The sequence below is a fragment of the Oryctolagus cuniculus genome, chromosome X (genome assembly GCF_964237555.1).
Source record: "Oryctolagus cuniculus chromosome X, mOryCun1.1, whole genome shotgun sequence".
NCBI classification, from domain to species: Eukaryota; Metazoa; Chordata; class Mammalia; order Lagomorpha; family Leporidae; genus Oryctolagus; species Oryctolagus cuniculus.
The window spans coordinates 101,051,301-101,077,739 of record NC_091453.1 but is presented as its reverse complement, the minus strand read 5'-3'; the positions used below and the strand labels follow the sequence as shown (position 1 = coordinate 101,077,739).

Below are 26,439 nucleotides of genomic sequence, written 5' to 3'. Positions count from 1 at the left end.
GTCTCACTGTCCACTCTGCCTGTCAAAAAAAAAAAAAAAAGAGTTTGTCATGTTTCATGTTCATCAGTTAGCAACACTGACTTTTTTGGAGGTTGGATTGCTGTATGCTTACATATTGTGAAGTTTTTGTTGTGTTTTTTTTCTCTGAAGATCTTAACATGAGCAGCTTTGGAAAGATTACAGGGAATATACATTAAAAGATATTTTGAGCAGCACAAAGAATTCCTTTTCATGAGTCCTGCATTTACTTTCAAAGTTTTGTGAATTCCTCCTTGGTGGAGAGTCATTTCCTTTCTGGCCTTGCTCTGCCCTGCCCCTCCCCTCCTCTGGGGTGCTGCAAAGCCTAGCAGCCTCTTCCTTTGAGGTACTCTGAATCAAGTTAGTGATCTCTGGCCTTCAGGAGAAGGAGTAGCTGTTCTGGATCTGCTGCACCAGAGGAGGCATTCTTGAGAACTGCATTATTTTCCTACACTGTTTTTGCACAACGTTCATAATTTTGGATTTTTGTGCTTTTTCCCTCTTTTTTTTATTGCTTCCTGTTTCTGATTATGTATTCAGCACACACCATAGGGTGCCAATTTAATTTTATGGGACCACTTAAAGGGCAAATAAACCTTTGTTTTTATAAGGAGAAGATAAAGGACCAATTATCCTGGCCCTCATTGCATATTTGCTATTGGAGCTTACAATTCAGTTATGCGTCTTTAGAAGAGATTTTGCCATTTGCACTCTCTTACCTTATTCCCTGGCATATTGTTGCTATGGTATAACACATTTGCCAGTGGATTCCTTAGTTCTTAATGAGCAGAGTTATTATTTTATTTGATGTCATAGCCTTATTTGTATGCTAAACTCCCATTAGCAGTGAGCCAAGTGCTGAGGGGGAATATTCTACTCCCCTGAAATGCAGGGTCTCCTGATCTCAATATGTTGCCACGATGTATGAAATGATCAGATACATGTTGTAATTGGATTGTCATCCAATCAATTTCAGGAAGCCAGAATGGCACTGCTTGCTGCTGGCTTGGAATGTAATTTCCTCTAAGATGTTCACCCTGAACTGGCCCATCCTGTGGATACTTATTGCCCTACATATCACTTTGCCACTGTACTTACAATAACACCATCAGTATTCCAGGATTGGAAACAATTGTGAATTGGACTCCAGGGGAGAAAACACAAATCCTCTCAGGGTATAATGCTTGGGGAGTGGCATAAGGACCATGAGGGTGTTTGTCATGGGAATGACTGTTGCTGTACATGCAAAGTGATATACACAGAGACAATGAGAGAAGTAGCTGGAAATTCTGCGCCCACGCCAGATTGTAAGGGGACCAATTAAGTTTCCACCACTGTGTAAATTCCTGCCTCTCAGGTGGCAGTATGTGGCAGGGTGATAGCTCATAAAAAGGATGGGGCCACAGAAGGGAATAGCTCCAGGCAAGGCTGGGAAAACAGCAGCATTTTCATCTACAAGGATAACATTATTTTCCTAGTAGTATTACTCATGAAAATGGAAGGAAGCAAGAAGAAAATGAATGAAATATTTTTGGCTATAAAATAGGAACTATTATTTTCCTAATTTTAATGTAATATTTCCTTTCAGAAAAGGAACATATGACAAAAGTAAGTATGTAGGAATTATTCATAGGAGTCCTTCTAGGCCTCACCAACAAGCTAACAGCTTTATATAGCTAATACTTCTACTCAACTACTTACTATTCATGGTTTCAACCTCTGATCATCAAATTCCCTGGCAGAAGACATCCTGCTCATTCTTTCATTTCTAGAAGTTAGGCATAAAAGGACTTGGGTTGGGATAAAGGCAGAAATAGTAAGTGTGGCTCTTCAAAAGCGGTAAGAAATCACTGGATTCTGCATATTTGGAAATGCAGGCAGATTCATCACTATCTGAAAAGTCTAGCAAATTCTCAAGATATCAGACCAATGTGCAGGACTTTGGCCAAACCAAAGGTGAGGCATCAGGGTTGGGACAGCTGGAGAACTGGGAAGCAGTGTTGTTAGTCACACAGGAGGGAAAGTAGGAACCTGGAGATAGACAGGAAACTGAGACTGAGAGACATGTGATTTCGCAAGTGATTTCCCTTTCCACAGATGTGGAAATGGAGGCTCAGAGAACTAACATACCTGACCAATGTCACATAGCTAACACATCTCAGAGCTAGAATGTAAAGTTGGAACCATCCAAAATGCCCTAACAGTGGCCAAGCAAGGAGTGTGACATTTGGAAGGCTGGTCGGCAACCGGTATCCCTAGGTTTCAGTATTATGTCAGGAAGAGTTGCAAAACTTGGGAAGCCTGGTAAGGGCAGTGAAGACAGCAGTTAGGAGCACACTGTGGTTTCCAGATAAGAGATAATAGGGACCTAAGTGGATGGGGACTAAAGGATAGAGACCTTGGGGGCATTTATTGTAGTGGCTAACTAGATACTAGAAGAAGCCTGCTTTGGTTGAGCTCCAACTCCATCAAACATTTCCTGAGCACCTGCTTTGTGCAAATGACTGTTTTCAGTGCTGGGGATGTGACAGTGAGCAACGGACACAAACTTCTGACATCATGGAGTTTATATTCTTGTGGGGGTTGATTTAGTACCTGTTTGACTTTGGTCAAATTATTTAACTTCTCAGAGGCTCAGCTTTCTCACTTGTATACATGACAAGAATGCAGCCCATGCCAAATGGCTGTTGTAAGGATTAAATGACATAATGCATATAAAATAAACAGTGCCTGTAATAGACAAGCTTTCATTATTACTGTGCTGGTTTTGATTGGTCACAGTTAAATATTAGCAGTCAATTGTTAAATAGTTTTTATAGTGGCAAAGTATAAATAACATAAATTTACTATGTTCAGCATTTTAAATGTAAAGTCCCATGGTATTAAAATATATCCACAATGTTTTGCAACCATCACCAGCATGTATCTCCATAATTTTTGACCTTGTAAAATTAAACCTCAGTACCAATAAAAAATAATTCTCCATGCCTTCCTATCCAAATCCTCTTGCAACTATCATTCTACTTTCTTTTTTTAAGATTTATTTATTTATTTGAAAGTCAGAGTTATACAGAGACAGAAGGAGATAGAGAGGGAGAGAGAGAGAGAAGGAGAGGAGGAGGAGGAGGAGGAGGAGGAGGAGGAGGAGGAGGAGGAGAGAGGTCTTCCATCCACTGGTTCACTCCTTAATTGGCAGCAATGGCCGGAGCTGCGCCAATCCGAAGCCAGGAGCCCGAAGCTTCCTCCAGGTCTTCCCATGCGGGTGCAGGGGCCCAAACACTTGGGCCATCTTCTACTACTTTCCCGGGCCATAGCAGAGAGCTGGATCGGATGTGGAGCGGCCAGAACTCGAACTGGTGCCCGTATGGGGTGCCGGCACTTCAGGCGGCGACTTTACCAGCTTTGCCACAGCACCGGCTCCTCTACTTTCTTATTAACAGTTAATTTTTACCTGAAGTGAAAGTGGGGTTCTGGGTCATAGGCACATTCAAAGTGACACAGTGGAAAGGAAGATCTGTGAGAGATTCAGAATTATTCTTCCACATCCGGGATGTGGGACTCCATACCCCTTGTGGGGACAGCGCTTGCCACATAATTTTAGTTGCTTGCCCTTGCAGACAAACCACTTCTAGTGCGAGCCCGGAGGGGTTAAGTCCTGATTGTTATCTGCTGACCTATGGTGGTGTATAGGCTCTTCTGCATACATACGTGAAAATTCTATCTTTTTTTTATTTCTATTTCGAACTGTGGACTTATTTTCAGTAAGCATCACTTAAAATCTACTGCTTTGAATGTAGGTTTGTTTTCTTTTCAGGTTCCATGCAAAAGAATGAGGATGTGACCTTTTCAAAAGCTCAAAATGCTGATTATCTGCCTAGGTGTATGGCATTGCTAAGAAAAAATAACTGTTTAATCAGAGAAGTGATTCAATTAGTATTTTAATAGGTTCAGATGGCTACAATGCCTTTCTTTCCATTATTTACCTGTATTTCTGAAAAAAAAAATGTATTAGAGATCTTGCTGCTTTATAAAAAGGGCAAGACATCTGGATTCTGGGAGGGGCAGAATGGGGAAATTGAGATAACTTTAGACTAACTGTACCTCTCCATATGCTATATAGAATATTCTCTTTCTTCAAACCCTTCACCAGTAAGCGCATGGACAATTTTTACCCAGCTAGTGGACTTACTCTCATATCATATTTCTTAGCCTAAACTACAACTTCTTTTCCTACCTTCACAAGGCTAGATCACTTTCATAGCACATTGTACTTAACCTTCACGGCATGGCTTTATAAGTGAGTATTTTGTCATTTGTTTAATGTCTGTCTCTACCAGCACCATAAGGCCAAGGAGTGGGACTACTTGTATGCCCACCACCACCAGACCTTATCTCAATGCCTGATACATAGTAGATGCTCAAGAAATTTGGTTGACTGGTAGAGGAATGAATACATAGCACACAAGAGCCCTGAATTCTAGTGCTAGCTCTGTCATTTTCAGGATGTGTGGCCATAGGTGTATCACTTGACTTTCCTTAGTGTCCTCACCTGAAAAATGAAGAACTAATGAGATCTAAGATTGTTTCCGGCTTGAGCATTTTATGATGTCAATAAAGTCAGGTTTATGGTTTTCACTGGTGGAAGAAAGTATTTCAGTTAAACTACCTGGAATTTGCTGCCTCTTTTTCCCAGGGATCCCCAGTGTGCTAATATTTTGACTAGTCATGGGAAAAACATTTAATTAGTGGATTCTTCTTCAAAGGCTCTTGCCTGGTAGCAGACAATGTTGGTTTCTTTGGGAAAAGACTAGCCATTTGTCCACCACAGAATTCACTTCTCTGATCACTTGCTCTTTGTTTAGCTTTTACCTCTAAGATTAGTTGCTTTCACATGGAAATCTCTATTCTCTTTGTGTTTGAAACAAAAAGAAGTATTTAATCCAGAGAGGGAAATCTTTGATGGTAAGTGGTTATAAGCAAACAGCTGCGAGTTTTTTTTCTGGTGTTTTATTTCCTTTGCCAAGAGATCAAATAAGCAGCTCTAAGTTTTGTTAGGGCTCAGCTGGGCCATCAAACCAGGTGCTCCAAAATGTGTTGCAACTATCTTTGTATCCACAACAGCCAGCACAATGCCAGGTTCAGAGTAGGTATTAAAAATGTCTACAGAATTAAATAAGGTGACAGCTGGGAGAACCTACACATAGGTTGGGTGGGCAATTTTTTGATATTTTAATTTTTATGAATTATATCTGGTTTATTTTCTGGAGTGGTCTGAAGCAGAGTTGCCCACATAGTGTGATTTAAGGACTAATGAAATGTTCCTATTTGGCCATGAATAGTGCCCCACCAGCCTTCTCAGGTACCAGAAATTTCTACCAACTGCTCTAGATAGGCCAGGAGGTTCATTAAAGTGAAAATGCTACATCTGGATCACCTGGAAAAACTGGGGCATTGGAGATCATTAACACCTTGGGCTGAATTAGAGTTTGTATTAGTTAAGGTGAGACCTAGGGGTGTTGGACACAAGGTAGGCTAGTTAGGACCACAGGGGTGAATTACAACTGTAGAACATAGAGGCCTATTCAGGAGAGTAGGGAGTATCACAGTAAGCTTCCCTCAAGTAGCTAGTGTTCAACATGAGGGCTTTGTCCTCCACTATATGGAATTGCCACCAAAAGTCCAGTGGGACACTGAAACCCATCTGCTACTACTTTGTGCACATCAGGTGAGCACACGGAAAGGTGGTCCTTAACTATAGGAAAGGGGAATTCTTTCATTCTCTTTCCTACCCCCTCCTCAAATTCTTGCATTTAGCAAAGATTCCTATGTTCCAGCGTTTCCACTTCTTCCTCAGCATCCTGGCAGTGATCCGGATCCCCTTGCAGCTTTAGTTCTTATGGAACACATATTTGCTTCATTATAATCATAATGATGAATGCCATTTGATGAGCACTCACTAGCTGCCAGACACCATGCTAGAGCCCTACATGTGTTATCTCAATGCAGGGCCATTTAAGTACTAGTGTGCAATCTTTTTGCTAAGTTACAGTGATTCATTTTACTAAGCCCATGCCCTTCCCCCCAGCTCCAATAGAGCATCACAGACTGAGGACCTCTGTGATCCATCCTACCAGCAATTACAGAAATAACTGTGTACCCCCACATTGCTCCAGATACCACGCAGGAATCAGAAAGAGAAAATATAGTACCAGACATGTCCTCATTCTGAAAGGTGGCCTGTGTCTTTTACTCCTAGGTTCCTTTCTCTAGTTCTTGGATAGAGACATGGATCCCCCAAGTAAGCCAGAACAGGGAAGGCTGAGGGAATGGGCACATTCCATTTCTTAGTATAATATACTATCTAGCAAGATTAGGGAATAGTCTACTCATATTAGTTTAAAATCTTGTTGACTGGAGAGTTTTTCTAAAAATAAATGGGAGAAGCTAGTGCAATAGAATTTGTGGCACCCTGGCAATAGAAGGAAAAGCTTATGGTTTTCTCTAATAATTTAGAAGTTACCTTAGGGTCTTTTATGGTGTTAAGGTCTTCATGATGAATGTGCTATAAAGAGTGAGAGATAATGTGGTATAGTGGAAAGTCATTCCTTCAGGGAGTCAGATGACCTGAGTTGTACTGATAGCAATGCAACCCTGGGTAGACCCCTGGGCCTAAATTTCTCTATCAGCAAAGAGAGGTTAGTCTCTTCTCTGGAAGGAATCTTCCAGCTCTCATATTTTCCCATTGCAAGTTCTCACTATCCAGTATAGAGAGATGAGCAGTGTCCTGGTGGGTTGAACACAGCATTTCCAGCATTTCACCCCCAGTGAGATGTTTCTCCTTTTGAATTAAGTGAGTATGTTTCCAGAGGCTTTCAGGCTTCAATAAAGCATGTGCTCCATTTTGTCACATGTGTTATTTAATTAGACCAACTGCTTTACTGACCTTTGTGATAAACTTCCCTCCTTCTCTGGCAACCCTAACTTCCCTCCATCAGCAGGATCCTGATTTTCCCAGGTGTCTGGCAATCTAAAGAAGCCAGCTACCTTTTCTAGCAGTGCTAGGACAATTGTCTGATTTGTGCTTTTGGATTAGATATATCTTACATGTGCTTGCCTAAGTGCCAAGGAATGATGGATAACAGTGAATGATGTGGACATGATGAAGCATTGTCATAAAACCTCAGATTCCAACATCTGCTTTTGAATTGATCTTGAATACCAGAAGGCATCACTGAGTCCAGGCAGTGAACTTAATGGTATTACTAAATCTTTCCATGAAAATATTCATTTTGGGCTTGCATGCCAAGTGCTTCTACTTTAAAACATGTTCATGCTAACACTAACCAAATTCTAAACCACCAAAATCTTGGTCTCATATCATTAGACCCATCAGCTGGCCTTGGGCTTACCTCCAGCCTAGCAACGTTTCAAGTTACTGGTTAGAAATACTCCCTTGGACCTTTGAGGCCCTCCCAGATACCCTAGAACTCAGTAAATGCGCCATAATACAATTTCCCATAATATCTTTTCCCTTTTTAAGCAGCCCAGCTGTCTGCGATCTCAAAATCCCAGCTCACAATATTTGATAGAGGGTATATTTAAAATGAACAGCTGAACTGGCCCCATAAAATGTCTCCTCCATATATTTTATATCCTCTCATTGACAAGCATAGGGCAGCTCCATGGGGTTGGCTGCTGAGAGGCTGACAATGTTGGGGCAAAAAGCCCATGCTATTATGACAATTTCTGTTCTTCCTTTTTTGCTGCCCATTATTGTTATTGAAGCAAAATTTTCCCAAGAGATGCCAGAAGGACAGCAGCAGAAGCAGACAAGCTCCAGTCTCTAAAATGGAAGCAAAGGCTTTACAGGGGAAGTACAAACAGCCTGAAATGAAATTCCTTCCTCACACCCTAGGTCTTTACCTATTAGTCATGGGCCATATGGCTTCAATGACTTCACTAGAACCCAGATTGTCTTTAACTCATGCTCTCATTGGTTGAAAGGGATGGTGATAGAGCAGGGAAGACACTGTAAGAAGTGACTACACATCCTAATAGTTGAGTCATTCAATTCAACCTTAGAGAACCCTAAAAAATGGCAGTATTCTGACTCCCAAATTATTTTACTTCATGTGGTAGAGAAAAATATTCACCATGCTATACATAGAAAACAGAATAAAAGGCCACTGGGCAATTGTATTCCACTTTGTGACTTATACACAGTTGATTTTCAATATTAGGGCTATACCCTCTTGGCTCTTCTTCCCCTGTACCAAGAAATATCTGTTTCTGGCAGATGTTAGGAACAGAATATGTAATTGTTGACTGACATTTCAATACTTGGTGGTCACCTTTCTTGTTGGTAAGTGTTCTTAAATGCATTAATTAACTAGCTAACATTTCTAGGATGCTGTCATTTTATCTATCTATTTATTTTTTCCATGATTCATTCAGTGATTAATGTTATGACTATCTCTGCTGTCAGGTACTGCAATAAGTGCTGTGGATACAAAGGTGAACAAAGCATGGTCCTTTTCTCCGGTAGCTCATAGTCTACATGAAAAGGACAACAGCAGACAGAAAGGAAATACTAGGTATAAAATGTCAAAGAACTCATGAGCTAGTTAGAGAGACAAGGTTTGAACACATCAAATTGTTAAAAAATAACATACTATAAAATTCAAAATTAAATTATTTAATTTAGACAATGAAGTGGGATAAAGGCTCTGTGTGGGTTTCAGTAGTTGCAGAAGATGATGAAGGATGATAAATTTGAGAAACAAAACTAAGAAGGCCCTAAACCTAAGATTTCATAAATACCAATATCTGGTTTTCATGAATGTACAAAACATTATCTCATGCAAATATTATCCTAAGTGTTCGGGGGAAGGGACCAGAAAGGAGACAGGAAGTTAAAAATTGTAGGTAAATAGCATTCATTGCACTCCAAAATTCCAACTCCTTTCTTTTTTCATGGTTTGTCAATGATGCAATAATGAATATTTGCATATTATCTTGTTCTTTTTTAGATCTCAGTGGAATTTTCAGTGTTCATATTTTGATTCTTATTTTTTAATATCATGAATATTAAAGGTTTTATCATTAGAGAATCCCTATCTGTCCTCATTCAATTTCTGTTTCAGAGTCCAAATTGAAATAAAGCATGATGGTCCTTGCCTTTACCCAGGATAGTAATGGGCATGGTTGGTCCTCAGGTAGACATAAAAGATCAGCTCATCAGCTGATTCCCCAACACCTTGTCTTATAAGATGTAGATTCGAGACATTAAGCCATCTGTACTTTTAGAATTTCTTTCTCTGAAAAACAGAAAACCATTGGAAACCTTCTAGGTAGTCATACAATTAGAATTACAGTTTTTCTGAAGTTCTTAAAATATCCTTAGCATACCTGGGAATGTTTCAGAAGAAAGCTTTTAAAAACTATAGGCAAAAGAATTATGTACTAGTATAATTCTAGTTGTACATGGATCCTGGAGTTCTGTATGTAACCCTACTCTCATCTTTCAAACTTCTTGAACTGCTGTTTTGTGGTTTATAATGATGATGGTGATGATGATGATGGTAACATTTCAAGTGTCTGGTTTCCATATTCCCATACTCAGTTACAATCGACTTGACATGTATTTTCCTCTAGGCCTTTTCTAGGACCCAGTAATGGAAAAAGACAATTAATATTTGTCTTTTCTCAACCAATAGGGTTTTCATTTCAAAAATATGAGAATTTGGCTTTTTTAAAGGATATTCCTTGTCAAGGGATATTAAACAGATTACTATAGGTTGAATATGAAAGGTAATCTTTCAGGATTTCATGACTAAAATGAAGGTCAAGAGATTTAGAGGGATTATAGGTGAAAGGGGACAAAAATCACAAATGCCACTAATTTAAATTTTTATTGGTAGAGGAGTTTAAAATGAATTAAACCTCCAAGGTCCCAACTTTAACATATGTTGCTGAACCTGACTCAGAGAATGGTATTTTCAAGCATGCTGGGCTCAATTTACCATTACATCTTAAACGTTATTGCTTGCTGTATTAAACAATTATCACATTAATTGAATCATCCTATTTGTGAAATGTTAAAGTAGAAAAAAAGTCTTTGGATTTATCTGGGAGTCATCTGGGAAAAGAAGTTTTAAGTGTATACTTCTAAAACATATTTACTTGGAATGAAAATGTAGTAAGTTCAGGTTCAAGTGATAAAGTGCACATACAAAGCTTTTAGTTGCCTCAATTGATATGTAATGATTTTACTACAGAGAACGAAATTCATTTGATAATCTAATTTTTGTGCCTCTGATAGAAATCCCAAGATCCAAGAAAAGAAGAAACTGTCTATTTATTTATCAAGGGTTTTAAAGTTCTTTCATACTAAGACTAATTTATTCAGTAACCGTTTATTGAGTACTTGCTCTCTGCAAGACCACATGCCAGACACAGAACAAAATTGTCATAGCTAACATTTGTTGAGTGGTTATGTGTTAGGAACTATAAATGTTTGATATGCATTATCTCATTTATTCTTCCTGAAACACTGTTTTTCTGAGGGTTAGAAACACTAGTTGCCCAAGATCACGTATCCAGTAAGTATCAGAGCCTGTACTCTAGGTCCATCTGATTTCAGAGGCTCGGGTAGTAAACATGAAGACTGAAGTAGAACCCCAGCTCTTGAAGAGTTCTCACACACCTAATTGTAAAACAGTGTGCATGAGTGCCAGAGTTATGAGCCTGGTCTATAGAAAGTTCAGAGTTCAGAGGAGACAACTATTAATTATGCCAGGGTATTTTAAATAAGAGGTGACATTTTAGTTAGACAAGGTGACATTTTAAAAACATGTTTTGGAAATGGGATGGAGAGAGGATTCTTCAAGCTACAAGAAACAGTGGGAAACAAATCATTTAACTTAGTTAGCATGGTATATTTAACAAGTGACAACATAGGATAGATGAGAATGAGTTATTGGAAAGTAGTGGGGACTATAGGTGAGGTACAAGAAATAAAAAAAAAGAGGTACAATATGACCAACATATTAGATACCTTGAATGTTATGAGGTGAGGAGTAGATTTATTTTATAGGTAGAAGAAAGCCCCAGTTAAGTTTGTAAACATAATGGTAATAATCTATATCTATATCTATATACTTACTAGATATATATAATTATATACCTATATATAGATATATATAGTTATATATCTATAAATAGATATAGATATAGATATAGATATAGATATAGATACCTGTGTTTCCAAAGAAAATTCTGGGAAAAAAATGAGGGGGCTAGACCAGAGATGAGAAAGAGACTGAAGATTGGGATACTAGTTATGAAGTTATTATAGCAACTGAGTAAATCCAAGAAAAGGAGCAGATTGGGAATGGGGATTAGTATCTGCTGGATTTCTTGGTGACAATGTCCAAAAGAGAGTTGAGTTATGGGCTTAGAACTTGGAAGAATGATTGGAGCAAGAGATAAAGATTTTGTCATAGCTTGGAAGCCTTTGTAGAAGTGAGAAAAGGGCCAAGAAAATGTCTATCATTTAAGGGATGGATATAGGGAGACTAGTCTAAGAAGCTAACAAAGTAAAAAAAAGGCCGGCGCCGCTAATCCTCTGCCTGCAGTGCCAGCACACCGGGTTCTAGTCCCAGTTGGGGCACTGCTTCTGTCCCGGTTGCTCCTCTTCCAGTCCAGCTCTCTGCTGTGACCTGGGAGTGCAGTGGGAGATGGCCCAAGTGCTTGGGCCTGCACCCGCATGGGAGACCAGGAGGAGGCACCTGGCTTCTGGCTTCGGATTGGCGCAGTGTGCCGGCTGTAGCGGCCATTTGGGGAAGACCTTTCTCTCAGTCTCTCTCTGTCTAACTCTGCCTGTCAAAAAAAAAATATAAAAAAAAGAAAGTAAAAGCAGAGAAATGAGAGGACAATTTGGAGAGAGATTATCTTATTGAATTCAAAGAAGGAAGGAATGACAAGAGTATCAAAGGATTATAGAGTTATTAATCAGAATGAGGGTTGAGAACTGATCACAGGACTTGGCTGCTAGATCAGTGGTATCTTGGTGAGAGCAGTTTCAGCCGAGTGGCAAATATGGGAAACAATTTGAAGAATGAATCAGGGACTTGCATCAGTGCAAAGGGATAAGTCATCCCCTGTGATGCTGGCATCTCATATGAGCATCGGTTCATGTCCCAGCAGCCCCACTTCTGATCTAGCTCCCCGGTAATGCACCTAGGAAAGCAGCAAAAGATGGCCCAAGCACTTGGGACCCTGCACCCACATGACAGACCTGGATGAAGTTCCTGGCTTTGGCTTTGCCGAGCCCTAGCCATTGTGGCCATTTGGGGAGTGAACCAACTGATGCAAGATTTTCTCTCTCTCTCTCGCTCTCCCTCTCTCTCTCTCTCTCCCCCTCCCTTTCTCTTTCTCCCTCCCTCCCTCTCTGTAATTCTGCCTTTCAAATAAACAGACATGGGTGAATAGATGACCACTCTTCCAAGGCATTTGGCAATGAAGGGAAGAATGATCTCATGCACTTTTTCATGCACTTTTGGAAATTTGACCAGGAGTCTATAACAAAGCACCTCTGCATTTTCCCACCCATAAGCTGTCACTGAAAGGCCATGCCAGATCTCAATTTTTCAAATTTGGTTTTTAGGATCTTGATAGCATGGGAATTTTTCACTCAGATCCCCACACTCCCTTCCAGTCTTATCCTGCTGCATTTCCAATCCTTTTTATTTGCGCACCCACTGATCAGGTGCATGTTTGGTAGAGTGCTTCTAGAGTAAGACCATTTTATGACCTTGAGGGATTCTGTTCCCTGTATAATGTTCACACTTTTCTTCTGAGAGACAGCCTTCCTTTAGCAGCCCCTGTTCTGAAAAAAAAAAATGTTGGTATAACACTAGTGATGAAAAAGACTCATGTCTTTTTGAAAATAGCCCAGAATATTTTAATTTTACATTTCAAAATCCTTGGCATGCCTGCTTTTCAGTAAGCCCAGAGCTCAGGAATGTTTTGACAGGTTAAGAAAACCAAAGCTATCACTATATTGGTCTTCCTGGCTGTTGAGGCATTGGTTCTTGCTGCAGCATTCAAGGGCCATAATGTGGTTTGTATGTTAAATCAATACCTTATAAAACTCCTGCGTAACTGTTGGCTTATTATTTAAAGCAAGGCAAGAAGAAATCAATTCCTTAAGTGTCAAGGACATTCTTGACAAAGAGCTGAATGGAGGGAGCAGGCTTAGTGCCATGGTAGAGCCAGTGAAATGGAAAGTTGTGTGTTGTGCTTATATACTCCTTGCAGTCCAGCAGGAGCACTCTGGGCTGCTCAGACTTGCTTGCTGGGCTTTCCCAGCCCAGAATCAGGGCAGGCCAGTTAGTGCTCTGGGGATACCTACTGGTATCAGGGTAGCTTCTTTGGTGACAAAATAACCCACATAGCATTAAAAAGTAGATCTCGAGGCAGGTGTTTGGCCTAGCAGTTTAAAATGCTGTTTAAGGTGACTATATTCCGTATCAGAGTATTCAGGTTCAACATCTGGTTCCACTCCTAATTCCAACTTCCTGCTAATGTGCACCCTAGGAGGCAACAGTGATGATTCAAGTATTGGGGTTCTGGCCACCCACATGGGGGACCCAGATTGAGTTTTACCCTTCCTGCTTCAGCCTGGTCCAGCCCCAGCAGTTGACAGCATTTGGGATGTGAACCAGCAAATGTGACCTCTTTCTCTGTTTTTCTTTGTCCCTTGGATTCTCAAATAAAAACATAGATCTCAACAGCAGTGCTTAGGTGCCCCAAGAGTACACAGAGTTTTAAGTCAATAGGTAAATGGGGTGAAACAAGATGTCAGGCTACTGAGCAACTCGATTGATAGATTGCATGGTGTGTAGTGTTAGAGAGGAAAGTGGATAACAGGTAGGGCAGCCCTGATACCACGAGAGATCCAGCTGTAGTCAGTGTATTGATTTTCAAAGTAAGGAGAGACCTCAGGGACCATCTATCCCACTGGTTCTCATTCCTGGCAGCATATCAGACTCACTGGGGAGCTTTTAAAAAATACTGATGCTCAGGCCTTACCTCATAGTAATTAAATCCGAAACCCAAGGATAGGTTTGAAAGCTCCCCTGGTGATTCTACCTTGAAGTCAGGGATGAGAAACACTGCTCAAGACAGTTACTTTTAAAGTGGGGGACATTGAGGCTTAAAGAGGGGAGATGTTTTCTTCTAGTCCCTCTGATTGATGGTATAAGATTGGTGACACAGAGTTTTCTTAGTAAAAGTTAATCAGTATCTTCATCTAATTTCTTGCCTTTTGTGTGTATGATCTCTGATAAAATTTCTCAATGATTCTAATAAAATGAAGACGTTGATGACATACTCCTCCCTGCACACAGTGAGGGATGCACATGGTCTTCATTCACTTATAAAGTATTTTGAGTGTCTGCTATATGTTAAGTCCTGTGCTGGATGCTATGGGGGATATTTGGGTTGAATGTTTCAGATAGGTTTTGGCCTTCAAATGTCTCTGAGCCTGGGAGGCTGAGAAAAGAAGAGGGATACAGACTAAGGCCAGGGATGAGTTTCAGCCCCTGGAAAAGTCAGTTAACTTTGTTAATGGAGAACAGCTCTGTTTCTGGGTCACACAACCCACTCTCACTGAACACTGCATCAGTGATGTTTAGCACTTGGATGAATGGTTGCAGAATGTAGTCATGTATGGCTAGAGGGTGGTCATCATGAGAGGTGTTTAGGTAAGAAAGGACCAGGAACAGTGTCTCATTATGTCCCAAGGTTTGGCAGCATTTCTGAGGCAGGGTATGTGGTTTGGGGAAGTGGTTCATCTTTCTGGAAAAGACATGGGAATGGGTATGGGAAGGTATGAGGGTAGAGTATTGCATGGAAACATGGAATTAAAAGGTAGGTTTATCTTATTGCAATTTTTTGAAATTCATGTTTTTTTCATACTAGGCATTTCCCATAACATTTTTGAAGACCCTTTGTGCTTTGGTTTGAACATCAATTTCCCCCAATATTAGCTATATATGCCTAGGGAAACAACTCTCCGAGCTCCATTTTTGTTTTTAGGTGAGGATAAAAATGTTGACAAGAACACTGTCTTTCCCCTCTCCCCCCTCAGGGGTCTCCTCTCTCCTTTGATCAAGGCTGTAAGGAACAGGGTTAGCTATAGCAGTAGCCTGTCACTGGTCAGGGAAGAAAGTACAGGTCTGTGGTACCCTGATTATTCTCACACATGTGTGCTTGCATTTTACTTTTCTACAGGTCAATCTCCCTTTGTTTATCTCCCCTTGTATTTCCATTTGGGTCTCTACACAGTATCTTCCTCAAGGCAGTCTGTATGCCCTCCTGGAAGGTCCTACAGTGCTGCTACTTTAAGTCACATATAAACTTGTATTTCTACAAGTGTGTGTACTATGTCATTTTAACATGGGAAGTTCTTTGGATTTATTGACTTCCATTTAAGCACCACTGCATTCCTCCCATGGTAATAATCCTTACTCTAAATGTTTTCCACCTTTCTACAAACCATATTATGCTTTTGCAAAATGAAATATGGAAGGAATTGCATGTTTACTTTCAAATTTATGTTATAGATACAAGTCGATGTTAGCTGACTTGTTTTGTCATTGTCATTCATACTCTGAGTTAGTGTGTGTGTGTGTATGCAAGCACCAAATCTACTTCTTTCTAAAGTATTAGTTTGTGGGAAGTAGAATGAAAAGATATGTTTATTTTTGTGTGAACAATTTTGAAATCATGTATAGGAATATCATTGGCATTTGAACCCAATGATTTATTTTATTGGTATGTTTACATGGAAAACACTAGTATGTACTGCATAGGATCATTGTGAGGATTCATGAAAATAATGGATGTGAAAGTGATGGACACATAATAGGTGATTGATAAACAGTGGTTTCTAGGCATCTCCGGAGCATTTCTGAAGGCAGTCATATTTCCCTATATATTTGGAGGTTATTGGACCATTCAAATAGTGTTCTTGTTTATAGTAATCTTTTCTCCCTATGCCAGGTCATGTGGCTGGTAGCGGTGTCATTCCTATTTTATAAGTGATGAAAATGAAGTGAGACAATGTGCATCCCTTAACGTTACCAAGAGAGTTAGTAGAGTCAAGAGTAGAATTCAGGTCTTCCAAATTTATACATAGAGCTCTTTCTGCTTCCCTTTGCCACAAAGGAAATTAATTTATACTATTTTAACACTGACAGTAGCCTTGGTGCTGTGAGTGAGCTTTTACCTGCAGCAGGATGAATGAGTTCTTTCTTGAGAAACAAATAAGGGCAGCAAGGAGAAGTTTGCTGTATTAGTCACCTATATCGCAAGGCTACCACTGGTTTGGGTCTCTGGGACTGCAGATCAAAGAGAAACATCCCACTATCATCCCTCTTCCTTGCCTATGTTCATTAACACTCTTCCAAGGCAATTCCTCAAACTACCTATGTATGAAGAATATGAATGGTTTGGCCAGGCTTTTCTCATAGGTGCAGGCAACTTAAGCGAACCCTGCTGTGGCTTGTTTTTCCCCCAGTCTTTTCACTCCCCTCTCTGTAGCTGACTCATCATATGACCTTGAACAGAAGCTTTATGTTCTAAACTCAGCACTTGAAGCATGAGACTAAGAATACAAACCTGCTCCCAGGGTGCTCAGGTGGACTAGATAATTTCTGTTTTTCAAATGTGTAGGATTTTCTGGTGAGTCCCACGGGGCTGAGGATCCCCTGAGGTGATGTGACAGGGGGCTGGCCCATCATGCCCACAGCCTGTGTCTGCTGTCCTCATCTGAGTCTAGGCTGCCTGCCAAGTGCTATTTTGGAAATAGGGCTCAAGTCGTCCATCCTTTGAAGGTCGTGGATGTTCTGCTTCATGGGAACACATGGGGCTCAGTGAACTAAGATAAACCTCAGTAGCTCTGTAATGCTTTAAGCAAAGTGATTTGGATCCACATGCATGGCCACAACCAGTACCTGCTACTTGGTAGGTTTCATATTGTGGATGATATTCACGTGGAAAGGCACAGGAAACAACAAATCAGAATAGGTTCCAGGTGTAGTCCTGGAGCAAGTACCTGGAGACTTTTTGTTGTGCCAGGCATTGCTCTATTAGTTCTTGAATCTTGTAAAGTTCTGAGGATCTCAGAGTAGGGACCGAAGCAGCCAGGGCAAGGGTTAGTGGCTATTAACCCATTGAAAACAGATTTGCCTTTCTTACTGGTCAATTTGGCCAAAGATCAGCAATTTTCATTTTCCATTGATTCAATGGTATGTGATGTGTCTATTGGTATGACCCTTCTCATATATACATCTTTTCAGTAGTGCAATTGTTGGGTAAAATGAGGTGTACCTCTTGAGCCTTGAAAGGGAGTAAGGGATGGGGATTAGGGTAAAGTTCACTTCAAAACATTAGGAAGACAATTTTTTAAATGACCTAGGGTAAATGTGATATCAATTCAGCAACCGCTGTGCCTCAAGTGTACTCAGTTAAGAAAGACAGAAATGAAAAAGTCAAAGCAAAAAACATAGGAAAATATCTAGTCTTCTTAGGGGTGTACAGTTGCCTATGAAGGGAATCTTGGCCATACCAAAAAGTCATTTGTGAATTTTGCACCCTTTATAGGTTGGTTGCTTCCATCTCCAATACAAGTCAAGGCATGTCCTCCCTCCTAAGTTTAGGGAAAAGTAGGCAGTCATTTCCACTGTATGACAGGTTTGTCAAATGGTTACCCTATCCAGACGTGCCATCCCACTAACTTACTACAAGCAAAAAATGCTAGCACTAGAAGTTCATTCAGGAATTTAATTCATTTTCAACCATGATCCTGTAACACATAATAGCTCATGGGTCTCTTTGGAAAGCACAAGGCCATCAGAGAATGGATTCAGGGATGTTGTGATGTGAGGGAGCAGGGAGACAAACGACTGCAGACTGTGGAGGCATCAGGAGCAACCTGTACTGGGTAAGAGCCATGGGAGCCCTCAGGTGTCGGGGAGAAATGGATCTCAGTGATAGGGGTGTGGGGAGACTCAGCTATGGAATAGGAAGGAGAAGGAAAGCAAAGGCAAGCTTGGTCCATTCACTAGGCCTGCTCAGTTAAGTCCACTTGCACAAGCAATCTGAGATCACAGCATTCTTGGTCCTGAGAAGTCTCATTAAACTATAATAATGTCCAAGTGGAATCAGCATTGCTAGATGTTTTTATTTGAAAATTCAGCTGCAGCTCAGACCCATCACAAGTCCAACAGTATCCTAAAGAGTCTATGGCCTCTAATAAGCTGGATAACCAAATGCCAGCTGTTTATCTCATCCTCAGTCATTTTACCAAGAGCCTCCCCAGCCAATCATTACCTTCTTCCTCCCAGCTAGCCCTCACTGTGCCAACTTGTTCCCAGGTGCCAGGCACACAAGCTGATGTCATGGGCAGGCCTTCCCAGTTACTCTCTTTTTTTGGCACTTTTGGAGGACTGTAGGATTTCAAAAACTTTTAAGCAGGAAATTTTTGTAATACTGTGGGTTGCTTTGGACATTTTCTTCCTCGCGTTTTGATAATATGGCCAATTCTCTTAACTCTTATATATTCCTCTCTCCCCACCCTCACAAATTAGTAGTTTGCAATCTGTTGGAAATAGATCAGATGAAGTTCTTACATCTTGGAGCCCATATTAAGAACGTACCTTGGTGCCCTTGGTTTTAGGCTTGTGGCCAGGTGACTATCTATTGGGCTGGCTTACACTTATACAAGGAGATAGGGAGGTATTCCTGCACATGAACTTGAATATGAGGTACCCTGGGATATCTCTGCCTGAGGTCCCCCCTTCATTAGAAATCCTCTCACTATGTGCATGCTCTTTGGAGTAAAAGAACCCCATCACAAAGAGACAGTAGTTTAATTGCCAGTATGTGACCCCAGTGGGGGCCACAGTAACTTGTGAACTGGAGCACTGGCCCAGGTCAGTTATCATGAAAATGACAAGACAGAGCAGAGCTGAGGAAGCAAGACACTGCATTGAAATACAGAAGGCTATTGAGGGGATGTCTGAGCCTGTTGGAAGAAGGGATAACTCAAGGGTGGGAGGAAACGTCTGATCAGCTGGCACCACTATGGGCATCTCGGGTGCTTTGGGAAGGAAGAGGGTATTGAAATAGGCTAAGGACATGTCAAGGATAAAGCCGTTTTGCTGGTATGCTTCCTTCTTTTGCTGATGCCGAGGATAGGTCGTTTGCCTCTCTGTTGCTTCTTTCCCCCACCCTCGCTTCCATTATCAGGGTGTTCCAGGTTTTTACTGAGCTTTTTCCTTGGCTGCCTGATGAGAGGCCTGGCTCTGGGGACTGACTGGGCTTTCTCAATTCTCCTGACTCATCCTGCAGACTCACTGTCCTCTCCAGCGACCTTCTGAGGGCCTGAAGCTCACGGCTTTAACTTTGCTGGCTCAGGGAGGTCTCAGATGAGGGGGAGTTTGCAGCTGACCTATGCTGCGGTTTTGTTGGCTTTGCAAGATCTGAACACTATTTGTTCTGCTGGGGGAAAAAAGGTATTGCCAAAATGTCCGCGGTCCCGTCGGCACCTTTTGCCCTTTAGCAGCAGCAGCAGCAGCAGCAGCTAGTTAGTACTGAAACGCTATTTGAGGAGTTAGATGTTAGCAATGAGACACAGGTGTCCAGTGGATTCTAGGCTGAACAGTGTGACTAGACCAGAGCTTTAAACCCCGCTTAGACTTTGAGATGGTCTACACAGTTCCGTCTAAGTCTTATTCAGCTTTGGTGCTTCATTGCAGTCTCTCTACACACTGAAAGCAAATCAGGGGATAAAGCTCCCAAAGGTTTGGTTCCTATAACCCCTTTCCCCCACCATTTTTTCCTATTTAGAAACAACACCTGAATCATTCAAACCCCCCCCCCCCCAACCCCCGGTCACTGTGGTATGCCTCATCCTCAGTGGTAGTGGAGTCTTGGCATAGGGTTACATGGGAGGTGCAAAAGGTTGCCGGCCAAGTGTGCACTTCATCCTCTTGTCCTGCCTCTCAACCGTTGTCCTCCTCTTCTTCCTTTCTGAAGAGTAGAAACCTTGGGGATCCCCAAAGTCTTCTTAGATATGGGAAGAAGTGCAAGTGGAGAGGGCACTACAGCAGCTTTTTGGAGTTTCTCCCACTGACCAAAGAAACTTAAGACTCAGATGGGAGCATTGATAGAAAAGGAAATGTTCCTTGCAAGCATTGCTGGAACCTCAACTAACACACACACACACTCTCTTTCCCTCTCTCTCTCACACACACATATACACACACACTCACTCTCTCCCTTTCCCCTCTTCACACACACACACAGCACAGCACAGCAAAGCACAAAGAATTGTAAAAAGAAGGAAGACATGTTAGGAAAAGCCATATTCCAATTAGTCTGACTACTGATTATCATGAAACCCTGATAAAATCAATGTTCTGGGGACGTCATAATGGTGGTGAGAATCTCCAACTTCCTGACAAGTTTCTGAGGTAGGGATATCTGGGGATTTGAGGATTACTTATTTTGGTCTCATCTAAGATTTTTTCATCTTAGACAAAAATGAACAGGATCCCAAGGAGGGAATGGTGTGAGTGAATATGGTGTTTATCTGTTTACTTGATGCTTTTAGATTATTTATAAATTTTTGCTAATTTTAGATTATTTTTTGTCTAGCAGTTTGCCTTTGTCAGTGACTTTCCTCCTAGAGGACAGGGGTCACCTCTACTTTAGTGGCTTTGTCCTATATGTAGTGCAGCACTGGGCACAAAGTACAAAGCCTGGGACTGAGTTTGCACTGGCTGCTGGAACTGAGCCCTGGAACTGCAGCCCTGGGTTAGATCAGTGCTTGGCTTTTCTGGGTAGATAAAGATGACATTGGGTATCCTTGGACTCCATGATTGAACTTAGCCATGAAGCAGTTTGCATCTGCTTGGTTTGCCTCTGTGACCAGCTGTATCCATCTCTTTAGCCCCAGATAAAGAGTTGCCATTTTCTGCCATGCTAGGCATATTGGGTATTTTCCTTAATCTGCTATTAGCAACTGGAGGGCAGGACTCATCTTTTCATCTCTATATACTCCAGTACCTGTCGACTCCTAGTGCACGGAACTGAATGGCTGCTTCAGTGCCTTGCATTTGACCTTGCCTCACTGACATGGGAGCCCATTAAAGGAAATTACTCTCAGAGAGTAGCTACTCTAAAACCAACAGCAAGATTCCCTGTCTCCCTGCACTATTGAAGCTGGTATCACAATACTATACCAGGGGAAGGAGGGATGAGGGAAGGGGCAACAGAAACAGACATTTCTTGAGCTTCGTGTTTGTCACAAAAGCTTTGTATGTAGGTACCTCATTTAATTTTCGCAGTGGCTCTCTGGGGGCAGGGATAATTGTTCTTATTTTATAGATGGGAAAGCTGAGAGAGGGAAGTGGCTTTATTAAAGTGCTACAACTTAGCAAGGTAGGAAAACAGATATACCTATCTGTGTTCTCTTACTATTCCAATGGGGCAGCCGAATTTGGGGAAACATTTAGTTGGACTTGTTTTATGTGTCATTTCTGGACCTCAGTGGTGTAAGAGCAAAGATTTCACTCTTCTAAGCATCCTGGTTTTTGGGATGAGTTAGATGATGAACTATCAAGTGTCAAAATGTTGTCACTTGGAAGTTTCCCTATACGGACTTTTGAGTTCGATTTTTCCATCACCCTTGCCAATGCAGCTGTAACAATTGCCTTCAATTGTCACCTTTAGGACAACCACTGATTTTCCTGGTACAGCCTAGAGCAGTATACCTAAGAGTGACCTAAGAATGCAGATTTCTGAAGTCCCCACTGTAATGGATTTTACAGATCTGGGTAGGGCTCCTGACTTTGCCTTGGGGAATACTGGCATCTAGTAGCCCACTCTCAATGTGTGTGTCAGGTTTGTCAGGTTTTCCTCATAAAAAAGGTATGTGATCAAATAAGTTCTGATATCTCTGAGTTAATAACAAGAAATTGATTTCTTTTCCTTTGATCTAGGGAGTATTTCACGTCACAATAGTGCCTGGTACACTGTAAGCACTCAGCTAATTGCTGTTCATTATGGAGGCTACTACTTGCATTAGATTTGATCTCAATCGTGAGAAAGGAATTATTGTTAAACTTGGTTATTTAGGATGAAATTGGCATAAGGTCATTCTTAATGAAGCTAAAGTCTGTGTTTCAGAGTGTTCTTTGGTGAACACTGATCTTTATATGCAGACCTTTAAAGTCTAATAGGGGGACTGCTGAAGTATTTTGCATGGACACATTGCAGATCCTATGTCTGCTATAGTGAATGGATGTGAAAAATGGCAACTGACCTCTACCCTTTGTTTGCCAGTGAGTGCTGCTAAAGTATCTTAATAGCTTATGTTAAGTAGCTTCTTAATATTAATTAACTCAAAGGAGCCTTTCCTTCCTTGTGTAGGGTGAAAATAAATTCAGCTTATCTGTGCCTGAGCATTCAGAACACTAGGCTTGAGAGTTTTATCACTGTGTGCAGGCAGTGATTCTCAAACTTTGCTGTGTTATACAAGTGATCTGGGGTGCTGGTTGAGACAAGAGTTGTTAGTCCTGCTCTCAGAACTTGGGGCTTGGGAATCTGCAATTTTTGACAAAGGGATTCCGAAGAGAAATACTGATGATGTGCTTCTATTTGGGCCACTGAGGATAGAGGGACTGACTGGCTTCTTGTACTAAGGGACAGATCTAATGGCATGGAAGAATTAATTCATCATCTCAAAGGAAGCTGCCCTGCTGCATGTTGACATGTCTGGATCATTTCACTTTCACTGTCTATTTTTTTTCTTTATTGCATGAAACGAGTTATGGAGAATGGCTTCAACCTGTTCCCATTCTAAAAGTGATCAGAATGTTGTAACCTTTAGTTCCACAGTATAAAAAGCTCATTGTACAGGAATGTAGTGTTGGCACTGAGTTGAGGATTGACTTTTGTGATTAAAATTTTAGTTCCAAGGAAACAATATGGACTGCTTTATCAAACTAAATTTATTTCCTCCCTTTTTCTAGTTTTCTTTTCACTTTAAATTGAAATGCATCAACTTTAGGATCAAACTTAGGTAGACAAACATTTCAGCTCTGTCCTCATCAGTAGCATGAATTTAGGAAAATTCCTTAACTTCTTTGTATCCCCTTCCCTTCTTCTGTAAAGTATGTTTAAAAATAGCTGCCTCATAAAGCTAATGGGAATATTAAATGAGGCAACTTATGTAAAGCACTTGGCCCAGTTTCTGGCACATGGTAGATGCTCACTAAATATGAGTGCTCCTCCATAGGAAACAATCTGTGCAGTTCTTCACCCAAGTCATTTTGTCTGAGCAAAAGATCCCACAGATACTCCCAGCCCTCTAGGCTTTAGTGTCCTTATTTGTAAAATGAAGCTAACAAAGTACCTATGTCAGAGTTTGTTGTATGTACTTAAATGACCAAATTCATGTAAAAGCATGTGGCACTATAAAACAGAATGATATTAGTAGCTATTATTACTGATATTATTATTATTTTTTTAAAGATTTTCTTTTTTTATTTTTTTTTTATTTTTTGACAGGCAGAGTGGACAGTGAGAGAGAGGGACAGAGAGAAAGGTCTTCCTTTGCCGTTGGTTCACCCTCCAGTGGCCGCTGCGGCTGGCGCGCTGCGGCCGGCGCACCAGATATTATTACCCATCATTTTCTCCTTGATACTGCACAAACTCCCCAATCTAACAGAACAAATGGTGTTGCTTTAGATGAAAGACTGTGGGGATGGCCGGCGCTGTGGCTCAATAGGCTAACCCTCCGCCTTGTGGCGCTGGCACCCCGGGTTCTAGTCCCGGTCGGGGTGCCGGATTCTGTCCCGGTTGCTCCTCTTCCAGTCCAGCTCTCTGCTGTGGCTTGGGAGTGCAGTGGAGGATGGCCCAAGTGCTTGGGCCCTGCACCTGCATGGGAGACCAGGAGAAGCACCTGGCTCCCGGCTTCAGACCAGCACGGTGCACTGGCCACAGCGTGCCGGCCGCAGTGCCCATTGGGGGGTGAACCAACGACAAAGGAAGACCTTTCTCTCTGTCTCTCTCTCTCACTGTCCACTCTGCCTGTCAAAAAGAAAAAAAAGAAAAAAAAAAGACTGTGGGGACAATGCCTTGGTTTTATAAAATATTATCAATAAATTATTAATTTGTGCCAGAAACCTAAATATAACTCTTGGTACACAACAACAAAAGCTTTGTCCCTGTCACCATCCCACCTGGAGCTCTTGATTGATAAAATGGCACTTTGTTGACTCCATTTAAGCCTAAAGTTGTGACAGTGCAATATAGTAAAATTGACCTCATTAGGGTAATATCTTAAAAGCCCCAAATATGTGGACATTTCTAGAGAAGTAAACATTCTTAGCTATAAAATAAAATACCACATTATTATTTTTAAGAACTTAGAGTTGGGTTTTCTGATTTGAAATTAAAAGGAGGTCAAGAATATTTGAGCTTGCAATCTCAGGGTACAATTTTTTTTTTATTTGACAGTTAGTGAGAAGAGAGACAGAGAGAAAGGTCTTCCTTACCTTGGTTCACTCCCCAAATGGCCACTACGGCCGGAGCTACGCCGATCCGAAGCCAGGAGCCAGGTGCTTCCTCCTGGTCTCCCATGTGGGTGCAGGCGCCCAAGCACTTGGGCCATCCTCCACTGCCTTCCCGGGTCACAGCAGAGAGCTGGACTGGAAGAGGAGCAACCGGGACTAGAACCCGGCACCCATATGGGATGCTGGCGCCACTGGCGGAGGATTAACCAAGTGAGCCATGGTGCCGGTCCCCAAGGGTACAATTTTTAAAAACATTTATATAATGATTCTCACAATGTTTACTCTCAAAGTTCTCTGGGTTATTTCTTTCTGCAGAGACACAGAGATCAGTTATTTTACTTAACACAGACTTTCATGGTCCTGTCATTCCTAATATGGTGCCTTTTACTTAATGGCAGGAAGTCCTTTTGGGGAAGTGCTGAGTCACTAATGTAAGCAAACTTTATGCACAGTATAATTTTAGTCATGAGTAAATTTTATTTTATTATGACTTTTAGAATTGGTAAATTTTATATTGCATGGTTAGTGGTTCTCTATCAGCTTGAATACCGAGTCTATTCATTTGAACACTTTGATCCCTGATGATTCTCAATAACAAAACTAGATTATATAATAAAAATCAGTTCATCAAGAAGATTTTGAGAATCACTTAGGTGTTATGTAGCTTGTGTGTGTGTGTGTGTGTGTGAGAGAGAGAGAGAGAGAGAGAGAGAGAAAAGGGGAGAAGCAGGAAAGAAGAGAGTAAGTGTGAGAAGTGGCACCTAGCATTTATCATATTTTATATAAATTAACAGTTTTTGAATTTTTGATATAGATTTGGGGGCCTGTTGACTAAGTAATTGACTCTTAGAACTTTGGTTATGTCATTGAATTTCTTCTATTAAAGGAGGGGTGATGTTATATCATGCCTCATCAAGAGACTGACACATTCATATTCCATGGATCAAGAGAACTCCTTTGTGTGCAAGGTCATTCAAATCACATGTGCTTTGATGAATAACATCACCACCACCAATAATAACAATAATAACCTCAGCTACTTTTTTATATGGCTTGCTTATCCCCATACTTATCCCCACTCTTGACTGGCTTCTTTAGCAAGGGTGGGCAATTTCTACTTAATACACTCAAAATTTTCTTTGTCCAACTTTGTTATTACCAAGATTATATTTATTGCTATCCTTTGGATTCGGGAATTGCATTCCTCCCTTTTAATTGGTACAAGAGAATCTTCTTATGCTAGCATTTGTGAGTATGGCTTTAAGTGCATAGATGGCCAATCTTCATGATCATGGTATCTCTCCTGCCAGGTAAGTATAGATAGCCAATCTTTTGCCTGAGGGTCTCAGAAAACTCTTGAGAACATCAGGTATGGCATGTAAAGCGTAGGTGGAGAAAAAAATCTTAGTAGTAATATGTTTTCTTCAATATCTTCAAGTGATGTTACATGGACACACACTAAGGGTTAACTGAACCACTACAGTTTACCTGTGTGTAACATATGAATTCAGCGTGAAGGTGTCAAATATATTACTTGTGGATCTTTATTGATCACATTGGTGAATTCTGGCTCATATGATTGGTCATAATGCCTTTACTTGGATGAAAAGATTGTTGCCTCATTTTCTAAATATCTGAATTAAATTGAACAATATAAAACATTTCTGACCCATATACATTTTTGAGGATTAATATTAAAGCATAAGCAACAGGATATTGTTCTAGAATGTGCCTTGCATCTATTTTCAAAAAAAGACATAGTGTAGTATCC

At 41.0% G+C, this 26,439-nt stretch overlaps 1 protein-coding gene across 4 annotated transcripts in view; it reads right to left on the bottom strand.

The window, feature by feature from the left end:
* The window catches only part of GRIA3 (glutamate ionotropic receptor AMPA type subunit 3), a 311,476-nt gene that overhangs the window by 257,749 nt on the left and 27,288 nt on the right, over positions 1-26,439 (bottom strand). The window lies entirely within an intron of this gene.